Source organism: Primulina tabacum, chromosome 15 (genome assembly GCF_025594145.1).
Source record: "Primulina tabacum isolate GXHZ01 chromosome 15, ASM2559414v2, whole genome shotgun sequence".
NCBI lineage: Eukaryota > Viridiplantae > Streptophyta > Magnoliopsida > Lamiales > Gesneriaceae > Primulina > Primulina tabacum.
The window spans coordinates 16,615,722-16,634,125 of NC_134564.1; the positions used below are offsets into that span (position 1 = coordinate 16,615,722).

Consider the following 18,404-nt stretch of genomic DNA (forward strand, 5'->3'; position numbering starts at 1 on the left):
GTGCGCTGCTTATACTCAGGAACCCTAGTATTTTCTCTTAAAACAATTCTGAAAAATAAAACATGTGTGTGTTGTGTGTTTACGTGTCTAGTGTGTGTTAGTGGTGTGTGTGCGTGCATTAGGTAATTAAGGGGAGATAATTATGCTTAATTCAATAATTAACATGCTAATTTAAAAATGCTAATTCTCCCCGAATTAAAGTAAAATACACATTAATTTTAAATAGCTCATTAATTAAAATAACACCCACACAATAAAAAGTTTAAAAGTTTTAAACTCTCAAAATTACTAAATAAGTGATTTAAGCTTAAAAATGCTAAAACTCAATAAATTATTTAAAACACCCCATTCCTGACTTAAAATAAAATACCGCATAAAATTTCCAAAATCGTCACCGGTCTCTTCATCGATCCCGCCTCGAATAATCGCCTGAAATATGAAACTTGAAAAACATTCTAACGTGCATCTCATAAACATGAATAATTAAAATAATGCATTTAAATAAATCATGCAATACTAAGACTCGTTTTAAAATTAATTAAAATGCTTTAATGATTAAACAAATGCATGGGTTATACGTGTACTGAATTTGGGCACTACACCGTGTTTCGATTTATTTTAATTCAAAAAGAACCCAAACTTGACCCTTGAAAGTGCACCCGAGCCACCTTTTGATTTTCTCGAGCCACCCTCGAACCATGTTGGTCCAGACCCTGACCAACCCTTAGGACTACCTCTTGAACCCTTGAAACCCACGGACCAGGCCCCTAGACTCGAACCGAAGCCCCCAAGCAAGCACCTAAGCTTGCCGAGAAATCTGTAATTGCATGACCCTACGTTTTTGGTGCCTAGGACCCTAACCGACCGAGCCACCCCTGAACCATCATGTTGTGCACTCACCTAGGACCCTTATGACTCGCCCTAGCCCAGTCCATGAGCCCTGGACCGAGCCCCTTAACCCATAGAAGCCTGCGAACTTCTGTGCATGGCTTGATAAGTTCTCGGGGAGGAGAGTCCTTGTTGGCAAGGACTCCTCCCAGCCAACTTACTGGAGTCCTAGCATGGCTAGGACCCTTCCCTTGACTCACCTACGGCCCTGGCTAACCCTGAAACCAAGCCAAGCCCACATGATCAAAACCTAGCCCCACAACTCACCATGACAGAACCGTGTACCAGCTTGTATCCCTTGATCATGTGCAGTCTTTTGGTGATAATCTAAGGCTCTAAACTCATGTAAAACAATGCTTGAACATAACCTATATCATGGCAGTCTCCTTACCACAATTAAAACATGAATTTGGAAACAAAAATCCAAGGTTAGAACTCATGTACATGTAGTTTCGAAAATTCAGTGTGTGTGCCATGTTTTTCCTTAAAAAGCATGCTTGAAAAAATATTATGGTGTGATGATGTTTGAAGGACAGAAATATGTGTTCCTTTGCATTTTAAATGCACGAATTCTTGTTGACGACTACGAAGAAAAGGGCAAGACCTTGGCTTGAACTTTTTCCTTGAGCTTTCAAAATTCTCTTCAATTGATGTGTGTGGTTTCGTGTCTTTTGGAGGAAAATTCAGAAAGTGGCGTGTGATTGTGTGAGATTAAGGGTAGGTTTTAATATATTATATACTAATTAATTTACTAATCAAGGCTTAGGCCTAATAAGCCTACCAATTAGGCCCAATAGTCTTAATTAGAATTTAATTGAAATTTTAAAATAGTTTTGTTTACATAAGTTTGTGAATTTAATAGCCGAGTTGCCAAAAAATTCGTATTTTTGTTGAAAAACCAACACCGATAAAATTTTCTTCCCGGCGTATAAAATCACCTCAAACTCCTTATTTTCAAAATATGAAAAACCATCAATCATATTTTAAACAATAAAAAACTAATTATTTAATAAAACATTTTACGTTTTTCAGCCCTCGGTCTCCGTTCCTAGATCGCAACTTGAATATCCCTTTAAAAAATACAGTTATGTATAATGACGATGAAGTCCTATTAACATATAATCGTGCATGTCACATAATCAATTAATTACTCATTTTTCATATTCCCTAGATTTGCATGAAGTTGGATTACGTCGTCTTATTTTTGGACCTTACAATTCCTCCCCCCTTAAATAAAATTTCTTCCTCGAAATTAGATCTTACCGAATAATTCTGGATAACGACTCCTCAAATCCTTCTCGGTTTCCCAAGTAGCTTCTTCTTCCGAGTGATTCAGCCACTTGACCTTGACCATTGGAATGACTTTTGTTTCGGAGTCTTCTTTCTTGCCTTCCCAATATTTGGACAGGTCTTTCTTCATATGACATATTTGGAGTTAATTGAAGTGGTTCATAATTTAGTACATGTGATGGATTTGACATGTACTTCCGCAGCATCGAAATATAGAACAGATTGTGAACTCCAGAAAGCATTGGTGGCAATGCCACTCTATAAGTTAGTGTCCCAATCCTCTCCAATATCTCAAATGGACCAATAAATCTCGGACTAAGCTTGCATTTCTTGCCAAAGCGCATAACACCTTTCATAGGTGCTATTTTCACAAATACATGGTCGTCCACTGCAAAATCTAAGGTCCCTTTGTCTCTGTCTGCATAACTTTTCTGTCTCTACTTTGTGCAAGTTCTCGTTCTCTCACGGATTTTGGTCTACAAGTTCGGTAGTCTCTTCAATCACATCTGGACCAATTTTCCCTTCTTTCCCCAACCTCGTCCCAATGAATAGGAGATCTACATTTTTCTTCTATAAAGTGCCTCAAAAGGAGCAATTTCGATTGATGATTGGTAGCTATTATTGTAGGTGAACTCCACTAGAGGTAATTTTGGTTCTTAACTGCCTTGGAAATCAATAACACATGCTGGCAGTAGATCTTCAAAAATTTGTATAACTCTTTCGGACTGACCATCTGTTTGAGGATGGAATGCCTATATATACTGAACAATAACTTGGTCCCCCATCGCTGCATGCAGACTCTTCCAAAATATGACGTGAATCTCGGATCTCTGTCAGAAATAATAGATATAGGAATCCCATGCAGACGAACTATCTCTCGAATATATAACTCTGCATACTGAATCATGGCGAAGGTCGTCTTGATAGGTAGAAAATACGCTGATTTCGTAAGACGATCAACTATCATCCATATAGCATTGAGTCCCTTAATAGTCTTTGGCAATCCCACAACAAAGTCCATAGTGATGTTTTCCCATTTCCACTCGGGGATAGGAAGTTGCTTAAGTTTTCCCACTGGCCTTTAATGCTCTGCTTTAACTTGCTGACAAGTCAAACACTCGGATACAAACCTCAAAATGTCCCTCTTCATGTCTGGCCACCAATACAATAACTGCAAATTTTTGTACATCTTCGTGCTCCCCGAATGAATGGAATATGGTGTGATATGAGATTCCTTCATAATGAGATCTCTCAAAGAGTCATCACTAGGAACCCATAAACAATCTCGGTATCAAACTATACCATCCACCTCAGAATATAACTTCCGGCCCTTAGCTTCATCTCTAGCTCTCCACTTTTGTAACTGCTCATCAGTAGACTTTCCATCACAAATTATTTCCCTCAAAGTCGACTGTACTGATAATGTGGCAAGATTAGGGGCCTCGCCCCTATAATAGACTGTAAGCTCAAATCGCTGTATCTCGGACTACAACGGTCTTTGGAGTGATAATTGAGTGATAATTGCTGCTTTTCTACTCAATACGTCTGCCACAACATTAGCTTTTCTCGGATGATAGCTAATCTCACAGTCGTAGTTCTTAACTAACTCAAGCCATCTTCGCTGTCTCATAGTTAATTCCTTTTGGGTTAAGAATTATTTTAAACTTTTATGATCGGTGAATATTTTGCACTTCTCCCCATAAAGGTAGTGTCTCCAAATCTTCAATGCAAAAACTACTGCTGCAAGCTCAAGATCATGAGTGGGGTATTTTTTTTCATGGATTTTCAACTGTCTCGACGCATAGGCTATAACTCGGTCATTTTGCATCAGAACTGCGCCTAAACCAAGTTTAGAAGCGTCGGTATAAAGAACATACTCTCCTTGCCCTGATGACATAGACAACACTGGCGCTGATATCAAGGCTTGCTTCAATTTATCAAAAATGTTTTGGCCCTCGGATCCCCATATAAAATTTGCAATTTTCTTAGTCAAGGATGTCAAAGGTACTGCAATAGATGAGAATCCCTTGATGAACTTGCGATAATAGCCAGCTAGTCCCAAGAAACTGCGAATCTCGGTAACACTCTTCGGTACTGGCCACTCTTTCACTGCCTCCACTTTAATCGGATCAACTTTAACGCCGTCACTAGAAATGATGTGGCCTAAGAAAGCCATTATATCAAGCCAAAACTCACACTTGCTGAATTTTGCATAAAGCTTCCTATCTTGCAGTATTTGCAGTGCTGTCCTCAAATGACGACTATGCTCCTTCTTATTCCTCGAATAGATCAATATATCATCAATGAAGACTATAATAAACTGATCCAGATACGGCTTAAATACGCGATTCTTGAGATCCATGAAGATCACTGGCACATTGGTCAACCCAAATGGCATTACCATAAACTCATAGTGCCCATATCTCGTGCGAAATGCTGTCTTGTGAAGATCTGTCTCTTTTACTTTCAATTGATGGTATCTAAATCGCAGATCAATATTAGAAAATATCGATGCTCCTTGCAACTGATCAAATAAATCTTCAATTCTTGGCAGTGGATACTTATTCTTGATAGTGACCCTATTAAGCTCTCGATAATCAATGCAAAGACGCATACTACCATCTTTCTTCTTCACAAAAATACCGGTGCGCCCCATTAAGAATAACTAGGGCGAATAAAACCCTTGTCAAGAAATTCTTGGATTTGATCTTTTAATTCTTTCATTTCAGCAGGTGATTTACGATAGGCGCTTTGGATATAGGAACAGTGCCCGACATTAGATCAATAGAGAATTCAACTTCACGATCGGTGGAATACCAGAAATGTCTTCGGGAAAGACACTATGGAAATCTCTGACAATATCAACATCCTCAATTTCTGACTGATAGGAGCATGTGCAGTAGTGACACATGCTAGAAAAGTTTGGCATCCATGCTAATAAGCTTCCTTGCACATAGACAAGAGATAATGTGCGGCATTTGCTTGTTTCTCGCCCGCCTCAAAGACAAAAGATTTACCACTAGGCTGTCGAATAGACACTGTTCTCTGACGAAAATCAATCAAAGCTCCATTCGCTGATAACCAATCCATCCCAAGTATAATATCGAATTCAGGCATAGGAAGCACAATAAGATCTGCCCGAACCCCATCTTTGAATAAACGAAGCTCCAGATTCTTGACAATTTTAGACGTGAGCATTTGATCACCGGAAGGAATAAAAACCTTGAAACCCAATCCCATATCTTGAGGAGTAATATTCAGTCTTTTGATGAAGGTTTCAGATATGAAAGAATGTATAGCTCCTGAATCTAGCAAAGCATAGGTAGCTACCCCTTGAATGATAATCCTCCATGCGGCGAAAACGTTTTTTTAGATCTTTTCGTGTTTGAAGCTTAAAGAATTTCTATCATTAATTTCCCAAAGTTATGTGAAGATTGCGCGTTTGAATTTAAGCATTTCTTGAAAAATTGCCTTTTAGCCTTTCAATTTTTCGAAATTTGCATTTTAGTGCCAAATTTTTCGATATTACTGCAATTTAACCCTTATATTTTTTCGAAAATTACTATTTTAATCCATAAATTTCAAAAATTGGATTTTTGTCCTTAAGAATTCGGAAATTGCATTTAGATCCTTTAAATTTTGGTTAATTGCATTTTGATCCTTATAATTATCGAAAATTGCACATTGACCCCCTTTATAAATTTAGAAACCCCAATAATTTCTTAATTATGATTTTCCTATAATTTTGGCACTAAAACTTTTATTGGAATATTACAATCCTTCAAATAAACTAAGGCACTAAATTTCAATACCAATTCCTATGGTTCCAAAATCATATCTTAAATTCCAACTAGGGTAGAACATGCAACCTAATTTCCACTAGGTTAAATTTTGTTCCCAATTCCATTCTAATAACCAGTTTAACATTTCATGCAATAATAGGCAATATAAAAATGTTAAATGACTAGGTTACCCATAATAAGAGTCGTGTCTGCCTCCTCTGGCATTCATAACATATGGTCGTCCCATTGTAGGTGCATTCTTCTTTGGGCAATCAGTTGCTTTCTGCCCTTCTTCCTTGCATATGAAACACTTAGTAGTACCCCAAACACATGGTCCATAGTGTAGTCGATTTCACTTCTTACATGGTTGTCATTCTACAGGTTTTGGTGCTGCAGGTGGAGGCTTTTGTGGTGCTTTTTTCTTGACTTGACCTTGGGGCTTTTGAGGCCCTTGAGGTCTAGGATGACCCGCATATTGCTTCTTGTTTGGTTGATTATTATTCTGATGTTGCTGACTTTTGCGCTGTAACTCAAACTCGATGTCCTTCAAGGATTGCTCAGACTGGAATGCATAAGTGATAGCAGTAGCATAATCCAAAGGACGCACATCTTAATATTTTTCCTTATAGCGGGTCGTAGACCATCCATGAAGTGTCTCAGCTTCTCTTCAGCATCCCTGGAAATAAGGGGCACAAAGTGACAACCCCTATCAAATCTCTTCACAAATTCAGCAACAGTAACGTAACGTCTTCCTGACGGAGAGTCATAAATTCCCTCTTTAATCGCCGTCAGACATCAGCAGTAAAATATTTCTCGTAGAATATCGTTTTGAATTGAGCCCAAGTAAGTGTAGCAAGGTTAACACCATGCTCGGCTCTTTCCCACCATAAAGAAGCGTCGTCCCTGAACAGATAAGTGGTACACCTCACACGATCAGCATCTCCCATATCCAGATAGCGAAAGTGTAGCTCGAGTGAATGAATCCAACCCTCAGCAGCAAAAGGATCGGTAGTGCCAGAAAATTCCTTCGGCCCTAGCCTCCGGAACTGATCATATATATCATGTTGTGGCCTAGGTGCCTACTGTAACTACTGCTGTAACTGTTGTTGCTGTAACTGCTGCTCGAAAAGACGAGCCATCCCTTCTAAAGCACGATTAGCAGCATCCCCTGGAGGAGGTGGTGGGGTGCATTCCCTTGACGGTTCACACTGTTCTTTGCTTGGTTCTCATTAACAGGGGCACGTCTAGGAGGCATTTTATCTGAATGTTTTCCAAATTCTAATGTAACCAACATGTATTTGAATCTAAGTTTTCTAATCATGTGACATATCCTTATTCATTTAGCAATTTAAGCATGCAAAACATATATACTCATAAACCTAGTAAACATGTATCGTAAACATATTATTCATGTCATCATACAGGTAACATCATAACAAATCATATAAAGCATGTAAGACTTACAAATTGAGGCTTGACGACTGATCTTCCCGGCGCTGATGGTGGCACAACCCTTTACAGAACCATTGCTCTGATACCAATTGAAACGTCTGCTTAATCGTTTTCTTGAAAAGTACTAGAAATTTTTTTTTAGCTCTCATAATTTCGGCCATTACATATACATATATAAATACTTTGTAAATACCTTGCACCATTTTAAAATAAAACATCAAACTAGTAATTGAAAATCCAAAGTAAATAGTCAAAACATGAAATCGTTAATAGTTTTACCAAACCTAAAAGGTACTAAATGTTGAAAAGTGTAGCCCATACTAAACCTCTCAAAATTTCTCAAAACATAATTAAATAGTCATAAAATCTTTAATGTAATTCATAAATTTAAATGCGGAAAATAGAAATGATGGTCCTCTGGTTGTGTGCACCTTCAGTCCAGTCAGGTCATCTATCAAGACCTCCATCAAACTCACCTGCATCAACACACCTAGTGAGTCTAAAGACTCAACACATCATATCCTTGATAACAAGTAATACGTAATACAGTTCACATACAACAGTGAAAAATACTTGTACTTAAAATAACATTTTCCTAACAATGCATAACTTTAAACTTAAACATTTTCATATCAAAATATTCGTATATATATTAACATATTCATATTCGTGTTTGTTGAATTCAGATAGTGATTCTGACTCGTATTCTTAATCGTATTGGGCGACAGATCCATCTAGAGAAAACCACAGAACTAGGCGGCAGGGACACCAGTGACACTCTCACCGGTCAACTGGGCCTTGGCCAATGTATTAACATATTCGTATTCGTATTCATTTCCGTATCCAAGGAAACACGATCGTCAGGCTCCCACTGGGACCATAACCCTCACGATATTTCCAACATATCAACGAATTTAGTCACAATCCCTTCACTTCCTTCAACATGTCATATTTCCATCACTTAATAAAAACATGCATCATAATATCGTTTTATTTTGAAACCAAGCATGCAACATGTCTTTTAAATCTCCATATTTCCATAATTAAATAAAAAAAATCATAAACATTTAAAAATCATATTTTAACGTGTAAAATTTCATAAACATGTGAAATAATCATATTATCTTATAAAACAGTATTTAGAGCATTGTCATGACGTTTACTAATTTTAGGTGTAAAAAGACCGTTTTACCCCTGGACGTAAATTCTCACGTTTTTTACTTTTTCTTAATTTCATTGACTATAACATGTCCCAAATAATTATTTAAGTCTAAATTAAAATTTCCATAATTTTATTTAGCTTAAATAATAGGCTTTTTAATTAACTCGTAATTAGTCGTTTTGAAGGCGTTTTAATCCCGAAAAATCCCAAACTTTAATATAAAATTCCTCAAATCAAAATTTATTCTTTTTATATTCTTTTAGCCCTTGTGAACTATGACTCGACCCCCGTGAGCCGTGTTTCGATTTACTTTAATTCAAAAAGAACCCAAACTTGACCCTTGAAAGTGCACCCCGAGCCATCTTTCGATTTTCTCGAGCCAACCTCGAACCATGTTGGTCCAAACCCTGACCAACCCCTTAGGACTCCCTCTTGAACCCATGGACCAGGCCCCTAGACTCGAACCGAAGCCTCCCAAGCAAGCACCTATGCTGGCCGAGAAATCTGTAATTGCATGACCCTACGTTTTTTGTGCCTAGTTTTGGTTTTATTAAATATTTAAATATTATATGTTTTATAATAAATTTTATAAAATATAAGTTGTTGTGTAATTATAAGTTTTAACAATTTTTACAGGTTCGATAAAACAAGAATAACATTGGCGTTGCAAATGGGATTAAGATGATTCTTGGACCTGTAGAAAGTTGATGTTAATATCTACAATATTGGTTGCAAGCATGAGATAAAAATCTTCTCACAAGTGGGATCAAATTAAGCAACAAATAAAGTTATCAAAGAAGTGGCAGTTTTACCATGCTCTAGCATTTTGACCATATCTCTCAAATTACTTGGTCAAATGGTTAAAAAAAATACCACAATTCGAACAACTCAGATATCTACATGTTTTGCTTTATAAGGAGAAGAAAATTCGGATGGGAAGATTTTCAAAAGTGATGTGTATTAAAATATTAATTTCTTGGAACACCAATGAAGATTTATGTGTAAAAAATAATATTTTATTTGTGGTTGTCTCCTCAAATTTGGCTATAAATAGGGGTGCATTGTAATGTATTCAGATATCCCTCATTTTATGAACAAACCTTTGAGTTCATAATAATTCTCTCTTTGTTTTTCCTTTATTTCTTCATTTAAATATAATTAGCATGTTAAATTCATATTCAAAGTTTTACACTTTGAATAATGAGTAGCTAACTTTCCCAAGTCAAGATGAAAAGGTGAAACTCTTGGCGTGATAATAAGGTTATTAAAAGGTAAGAATCTATGTTTTATATTATTTAATCATTATTTATTGTTTATGTTATTTTTATTTCTTTAAGTATTATTATACCCTACTTATAAGTGGGAGTTTTGATTTATTGTTGCTATATATTACACTAAATTCTTGCAACCATTTAAATGTTAGTTTGGTATTACCAACCATTTAAAGTGGATGCCTTGATTTATTATATATGAATATATCATAATATTAATTTCTTGGTACCATTTAAATGTTTATTTAGTTTTTCCAACCATTTAAAGTGGGAACCTTGATTTAATGTTTACAAATATATATAGCACAATAAATACTTGACAACATTTAAAAGTTTTGGTATATATTAAATACTTATAAGATAATAATATATAACATAATATAAATATGATTATTTAATATATATTGGAACCATTTTATTAAGTGGATTTCAATAATGTTCATTAATGATAACTTTATTAAAATACCAAGAGTGGATCCTTTAATCTCAACTACTTAAATTAAAATTTGAACAATTAAAAATTACCAATTAAAGATTCAAACCATTAAAAGAAAAAAAACAAAAAGATATTGTAGTGACTTGTAATTACTTTAACTTCCCTGTGGATACGATATTCGAACTCACCGAATTATAGTACTTGTGGACAACCTGCTCTTGGGAGTGCAAGAATCAAATTTGCAACAAGTTTTTGGCGCCGTTGCCGGGGAAGTATAATTTAATTCCAAGTCTATTTAATTTTCTTTATAGTTTATTTTTCTTTATTTGAATTTTTATTGCTTTTGTGTGTTTTTATTCTTTTGCATTTGCATTTTCATGAGCATTTGGTCACGTACACTTAGTGGTCGACTCATTCGAAATAACCCTTTATTTTTACAAAACATGGCGGAAGAACCCATCCAAGAAAATGAAGATGAAATTCAATCTCAACATGATCATAATAGACGAAGAACACTTAGCGATCACATGAATCCTATACGTACTATTATACCTTCATGTCTAGTTTTTCCCCTGATGCATCTCATTTCAATTTTAAGCCTGGTATTATCAAACTTTTACCCAATTTTCATGGCTTAGATTATGAAAATCCATACATGCATTTACGAGAGTTTGAACAAGTGTGTAACACATATAATGATCTAAATTGTAGCATGAACACCATTCGACTTAAGCTTTTTCCTTTTTCTTTAAAAGATAAAGCTAAAACTTGGCTACAAAATCTTAGATCGGGATCCATTCGAACTTGAGATGAATTGCAACAACAATTTTTGAAAAAGTTTTTTCTATCTCATAGAACAAATTCTTTCAAAAGGCAAATCATCACTTTCACTCAAAAACAAGGAGAAAATTTTTATCAGTATTGGGATAGATACAAAGAATTGCTAAATCTTTGTCCACATCATGGTTTTGAAATTTGGAGAGTTGTTTCTCAATTTTATGAAGGCTTAACACCTAAAGATAGGCAAATGGTTGAATTTATGTGTAATGGAACATTTGAAGATAAAGATCCAAACGAGGTAATTAAGTATCTCGATTCATTAGCTGAAAATGCTCAAAATTGGGACACTATAGGTACAATCAAACCATCAAACAAGATTCAATCTCCCACATCTGGTGGAGGTATGTACACCCTCAAAGATGAACATGATCTCCAAGCTAGATATACCTCTTTCGCAAGAAAAGTTGAGGCACTTGAATTGAAAAAAATGGTCAATTAAAATCTGTTCAAGAAATTGCGTGTCACATCTGTGATACAAGTGATCATTCTACAAAAGATTGTCCCACTTTGCCCTCTTTTAAAGAATGTCTCCATGAACAAGTCAATGTTTTGAACAATTTCAAAAGGCCAATTTTGAACCATTTTCTTAAAATTACAATCCAGGTTGGCGAAATCATCCAAATTTTAGTTGGAGGAATGATAATGCTGCACAATTTTCACAACCACATTTCCAAAATCAACAAAATTTTCAAAATTATGCACACTATGTTCCTCCACCTAAAAGGAACTTGGAAGATATATTGAATTCTTTCATTGCAAAGCAAGATTCTATCAATACTCAAACTGCTCAAACCATGACAGATTTGAAAGATACTCTTGCTAAATTTGCATCTGCACTTAATGTTCATGAAAAAGGTAAATCTCCTTCACAACCACAGCCTAATACCAAGGATCATCATTCACAAACTAGAACTTCTGGAACTCAATTGATGGATCAGGTAAAATCTTTTATTACCCTTAGAAGTGGTAAGGTTGTGGAAAAATCCATTCTTGACCCTTGTGAAGATGATGATAAATCAACTCCAAAGGGTAAGGAAATGGAACCCATAACTTGCGAAGAGGAGGTTCAACAGACAGTGTCACCACCATTCCCTCATGCATTGAAAAATACAAAAAAAACAAATTTGAATTCTGATAAATATGATATTTTTAAACAAGTAAAAGTTAATATTCCTTTAATAGATGCAATAAAACAGGTACCATCATATGCCAAATTTTTGAAAGACTTGTCCACTGTGAAAAGAAAATTGAATGTGAAAAAGAAAGCATTTTTAGCCGAATAAGTAAGTGCAATCATTCAAAATAATAATACTTTGAAATACAAAGACCCTGGTTATCCTGCTATTTCATGTATTATTGAAGAACAAAAGATTAAGAAAGCCTTGCTTGATCTTGGAGCTAGTGTTAATTTACTTCTATATTCAGTTTATCAAGAACTCAATCTAGGCGAGTTAAAATCTACTTCGGTAAAACTTTTACTTGCCGATAGATCTGTTAAAGTGCCAAGAGGTATGGTAGAAGACGTGATTGTCCAAGTTGATAACTTTGTATATCCTGTCGATTTCATAGTTTTAGATACACAATCTATCGAAGCTTGTAATGCAATTCCTGTAATTCTGGGTCGTCCATTTTTAGCAACTTCTAATGCTCTTATAAATTGCAGGAATGGAATAATGAAGTTGTCATTTGATAACATGACCTTGGAGCTTAATATTTTTAATCTTTGTAAGCAACCACATGACAAAGGAGATGAAAGTGAAGATGAAATCTTATTGAAACGCTTGTGGAAGAAAACATTCAAGAAGGGAGTACTCGTGATCAATTAGATATTTGTTCAATTGAAACTATTAAAGAAAATATTGAAATTGATCTTAATGATTTTATCAGGTATCACTCGTTACCAGGATCAGAGAAAGAATTTGAGGGAAAATATGAGAACAAAGACGAACCACCCATATTGGAGTTAAAACCCTTGCTAGAAGAATTGAAGTATGCATTTCTTGTAGAAGATGAAACATATCCGGTGGTAATTTCTTCCAAACTAGCAAGTGATCAAGAAGGTAAATTAGTTGATATGCTTAAAAGACATAAAAATGCAATTGGTTGGACACTAAAAGATCTCAAGGGCATTAATCCACTAATTTGCACTCACAAAATTCACTTGGAAGAAAATGCAAAAATATCTCAACAACCATAAAGGAGATTAAATCCACACATGAAAGATGTTGTGAAAACTGAAGTTCTCAAACTACTTGATGTTGGGATTATCTACCCTATTTCTGAAAGTAAGTGGGTAAGCCCAACACAAGTAGTTCCAAAAAAATCTGGCATCACAGTGATAAAAAATGAAAAAGGTGAATTGTTAACAAGTCGAGTCCCATCTAGTTGGCGGATGTGTATTGATCATAGATGAAACGACCTCGATTTTTTTTCTAGTCTTAAATCATAAATTCTAAATTACTAAATAAAATAATTTAACATAATCATGAATCCTAATAATTTATCAATTTAAATCTCAAGTGCATAAAATAAAATCCTAAATCATCGGCTAACCAAAATTCCTAAATCGACCTTCGAAAAGATCGGCTAGCAATAAAGCATAAAAATATCTCTAATAAAAATCCTTGGCAAAATCTTTAAATCATAAATCTATCTAGCTAGTGCGGAAAGATAAAGGCCCTCAGGTGTATACTGCTGCACTCGATTGACTCAATCGTCACCGCCTCCAAAATCGTCAAATTCTGCATCATACAAACCTAGTGAGTCTAAAGACTCAACACGTCCAAAACATGGACAACAAATAATACATATACATCCACATGCATTTAAAAATCATATTTTTATTTAAAATAATCTTTTGGACATAAATAAAACATAAAAATCATTTAAGCATAATTAAATCATAAATAGTAAAATCATTTTAATATAACTTTAATCATCAACATAAATCATATATCATAAAAATCATTTTTTTTATCATAAGCTTTCAATCATATATCATTTTGGGTGAAGTTTGTTCATTGAAAGTGACTAGCTTTTATCATTTGGTCGACTGCAATCTTAGCTCCACATGGCCCATGGGAGTGTGCACTAGGCTCCACCATGGAAATACGATCGTCGGGGTTCCCCCGGGGCCTTTTCCCATAGACAGGTTCCCTCTGGGCCTTTTCCCATAAATGGGTTCCCTCGGGGGCCTTTTCCCGTAGATGGGTTCCCTCTGGGGCCTTTTCCCCTCACGTTATCCCCACAAAATCATATATCATAGATAATATCTTTTGTCACAATCAATTCACATCCTTCAAAATATTTTTCTTTTTCTTTAAAAAATCATAAAATAAGACAGCTTTCCAAAAATAACATTTTAGACAGTATAAATTGCACAGCTTCATCATAAATCATAAAAATACATATTATCATCAAAATCACCATAATAAATCATAAAATATCATTTTACAAGCATTATTATCCTTCGGGACGCTGCCAAGCGTTTTCGTATTTTTCTAAATGTAAAAAGAGCGTTTTGTCCCTGTACGTAAAAATTCTCGAATTTATCTTTTGCTCACATTTAATGACATGGGATTATTCTAAATAATTATTTAAACTTACAAGAATTTTCTTATATTTTTATTTGGCTCAAATCGATGACTTTTAATTTAATCTTTAAATAGAACATATTAACGCGTTTTAATCCCGAATTAAACCAAACCTTATTATAAAATTTTCAAATTAAAAACTTAGACTTATAATAATTGTTTAAGCTTAAACCTAATTTTTCATAATTTAATAAAGCTTAAAACTAGACTTTTTAATTAATTCTTTAATTAACGTTTTGCGCGGCGATAAACTCTCGGAAAATTCCAAAACTCGTTATTTTGGTCCCAAATTTTAAACATAATATTTTTAGTATTTATTCTATCCTTGCAAGTCATTAGCCACACCCGTGGACCCTTAGATTCAATTTTTTGTTCTTTAAATTTTGAAATTGACACATAATCGAACCACCCGAGCCATCTCCCAAAATACTCGAGCCACGCCCAAGCCACCTCGAGCCAAACCCTAGCCAAACCACCTAGGGACCCTCTTGACCAAGCCCAAGCCCCTAAACCTAGCCCTGGCTCGCCCAAACCATGCTGCAACTCGAACCCAAAATCTGCACACATGGTGAATCACGCTCAAGAACTCCTAGCCAAACCTGGACCCTTCCAGCCGAGCCACCACCGAGCCCACACGACCCTCACCATCCCTGGACCATGCTCGGACCCTACCCAGACCAGCCCAAGCCATGCACCCCGCGCGCGAGCCGCCTGAAGTGGAACAGCAACCTGCGCGCCACCTTTGCTCTCACGATCCCATGCTTCGCTCGAGCCAGCCACCAGCCCAGCCCCTCCAGCCCTTGGCCCGACCCATGCCCATGACCCTTGGACCCTGATGGACCTACCCTGAGCCACCCAGCCCCAGCAGCAGGCCCCCTTGGCTGCTGTCCCCTGCAACCGATCGCGCGAGAGTCCTTGCTTTAAAGGACTCCACCTAGGCTGCAACCAAGGAGTCCTAGCCATGATAGGAACCTTCCTGACCCTGACCCACGTCCCTTAGGACCCAAGAGCCAAACCTGGTCGAACCCCTAAGCCCCATGCAAAGCCACCATGCAACTTGAACCCCAACAAGTATACACACACTGTTTTTCTAAAAGAACTCTCGGCCCTCTCCTGTAATTCTTCCCCTTCGGTTCCAACTTGTTTTTGTTTTATTTTATCATGTTTTGATTATATTTCAATCATATAACATCCTACCTTGGCAGCGTATCGTTGGATTCAAAAACGTTTTTCATAAAAGCGTAAAAACGACGTATTTCTTTTGAAATAAACGTTTTACGGTAAAAATTATCGAGTACCTATTTTATTCAAGCATAAACAATTAAATCATGCATAATATGATTTGTATGATGTTAAAAGAGTTTAGGAAACGTGCCTTTGCGTTTATAACGCTCGATTATTCGATCTTCGGCGAGGGTGCGACGTTGGACGACCGGACGACGAAGAACTCCTAGCCTTTTTCTTCTCCTTATTTTAAAAAAAATTGTGAATGTGTGCAAGGTGTTCTCGGCTGATGGAGGCTGAAATATGAGGGTTTGAAGACTAGGTTTAGTTATTTATAAACTTAATTACATATTAATGGGCTTTGGTTTTGGGCTTGCATGCTTAAGGATAATTGGGCCTACTTAAATTAATTAAATTGGGCCCAATAACACTTAATTAAATAAATCATAAGAGTTTATAAAATAAATTTCTCAAAAATAATATTTTTGATATTTTAAAACTCCTTATTTGCCCAAAACCGGCTTCCCGGGAAAAATCGAGCTCGATTCGAAAAATAATTCGAACTCCAACATTTTTCGAAAATTTAAATCATTTTTTTAATCATATTAGGAAGCCTTACCACTATTTAAATAAAAATACATATTCTTGTCTTGGTCGTCCCCGGTCTCATTTCATCTGCCTATTATCGAATATTCGTGCAAAATCTTTAATTTCATGTAAACATGTCATATAATCATTTAATCATGCAATTATACATTTAATCATATAGTAAACATCATGCTAGCATTTAAAAGCAATTAAATAAAACAATTAAGCAATTAAAATATTTTTGCATGCATGTGGTTTACGTGGACTGATTTTTCAGACATTACAATAGAAAATTAAATGAAGCCACTAGAAAAGATCATTTTCCATTACCATTTTTGGATCAGATTTTAGAAAGAGTAGCAGGTCATCCATACTACTGTTTTCTTGATGGATATTCAGGTTATTATCAAATTCCCATTGCACTCGAAGATCAAGATAAAACTACATTCACATGTCCTTTTGGAACATTTGCATTTAGAAGGATGCAATTTGGATTATGCAATGCCCCAACAACATTTCAAAGATGTATGCTAAACATTTTTAGCGACATGGTTGAAAATTGTTTGAAGATTTTCATGGATGATTTAACTGTTTTTAGGAATACATTTGATAATTGTCTTGAAAATTTGGAAAAAGTTTTAAAAAGATGCGAGGAAAAAGGTCTTATTTTAAATTGGAAAAAATGTCATTACATGATTACTTCTGGGATTGTTTTGGAACATGTCGTGTCATCTCATGGAATTGAAGTTGATAAAGACAAAATTGATGTCATTGCCAATTAACCCCCTCCAAAAACCATTAAAGAAATTCGCTCATTTTTGGGACATGCTGGATTTTATAGGTGGTTTATAAAGGACTTTAGTTCAATCTCTAAACCCATTTGTAACCTCTTAACAAAAGACACTGCATTTGAGTGGACTCAAGAATGTCAAAATGCTTTTGATAAAATCGTTCGACATTTAACATCAGCTCCTATCATGCAACCTCTTGATTGGTCTTTACCATTTGAAATCATGTGCGATGCGAGTGATTAGCAGTCGGTGCAGTACTGGGTCAAAGAAGAAATGGTAAGCCTTACGTGATATATTATGCAAATAGAACTTTAAACAATGCTCAAATGAATTACTCCACAACTAAAATAGAACTATTTGTTGTAATATTTGCATTAGATAAATGTCGTTCTTATTTGATTGGATCAACGACTATTGTGTTTACTGATCATTCTGCTATTAGATATTTGTTGACCAAACAGGATGCAAAACCGTGACTGATACGATGGATTTTGTTGCTCCAAGAATTTGACATTGTGATCAAAGATAAAAAAGGAACCGAGAATGTCGTAGCCGATCATTTATCGAGACTAGTAACAGGATCATCTTGTGAAATGATACCAATTAACAATAATTTTCCTGATGAACATCTATTTTCAGTTACTACTACACCTTGGTTTGCTAACACAGTAAATTTTCTTGTGACAGGAAAAATGCCACCGCAATGGAGTTTCCAAGATAAAAGAAAATTTTTGAATGAGGTAAAAAACTTTTATTGGGATGATCCGTATCTGTTCAAGTATTGTTTAGATCAAATTTTTCGACGTTGCATACCCGACAATGAGGTAAGTAGTGTCATTAAATTTTGTCATTCAGAAGCATGCGGAGGACATTTTTCTTCAAAGAAAACGGCTGCAAAAATCTTGTAGTGTGGATTTTATTGGCCCACTTTGTTTAAATACACCCACGAAATCTGCAAGATATGTTAAAATTGTCAAAAATTGGGTGTGATTTCAAAAAGAAACATGATGCCATTGAATCCTATCATTGAAATTGAAATCTTTGACTGTTGGAGAATTGATTTTATGGGACCTTTTCCACCATTGTT

At 35.5% G+C, this 18,404-nt stretch overlaps 1 pseudogene; it reads left to right on the forward strand.

Moving 5' to 3' along the window:
- The first annotated feature begins 11,480 nt into the window (after nt 1–11,480).
- Nucleotides 11,481–18,038, forward strand: LOC142525913 (uncharacterized; annotated as a pseudogene).
- The last annotated feature ends 366 nt before the right edge of the window (nt 18,039–18,404 follow it).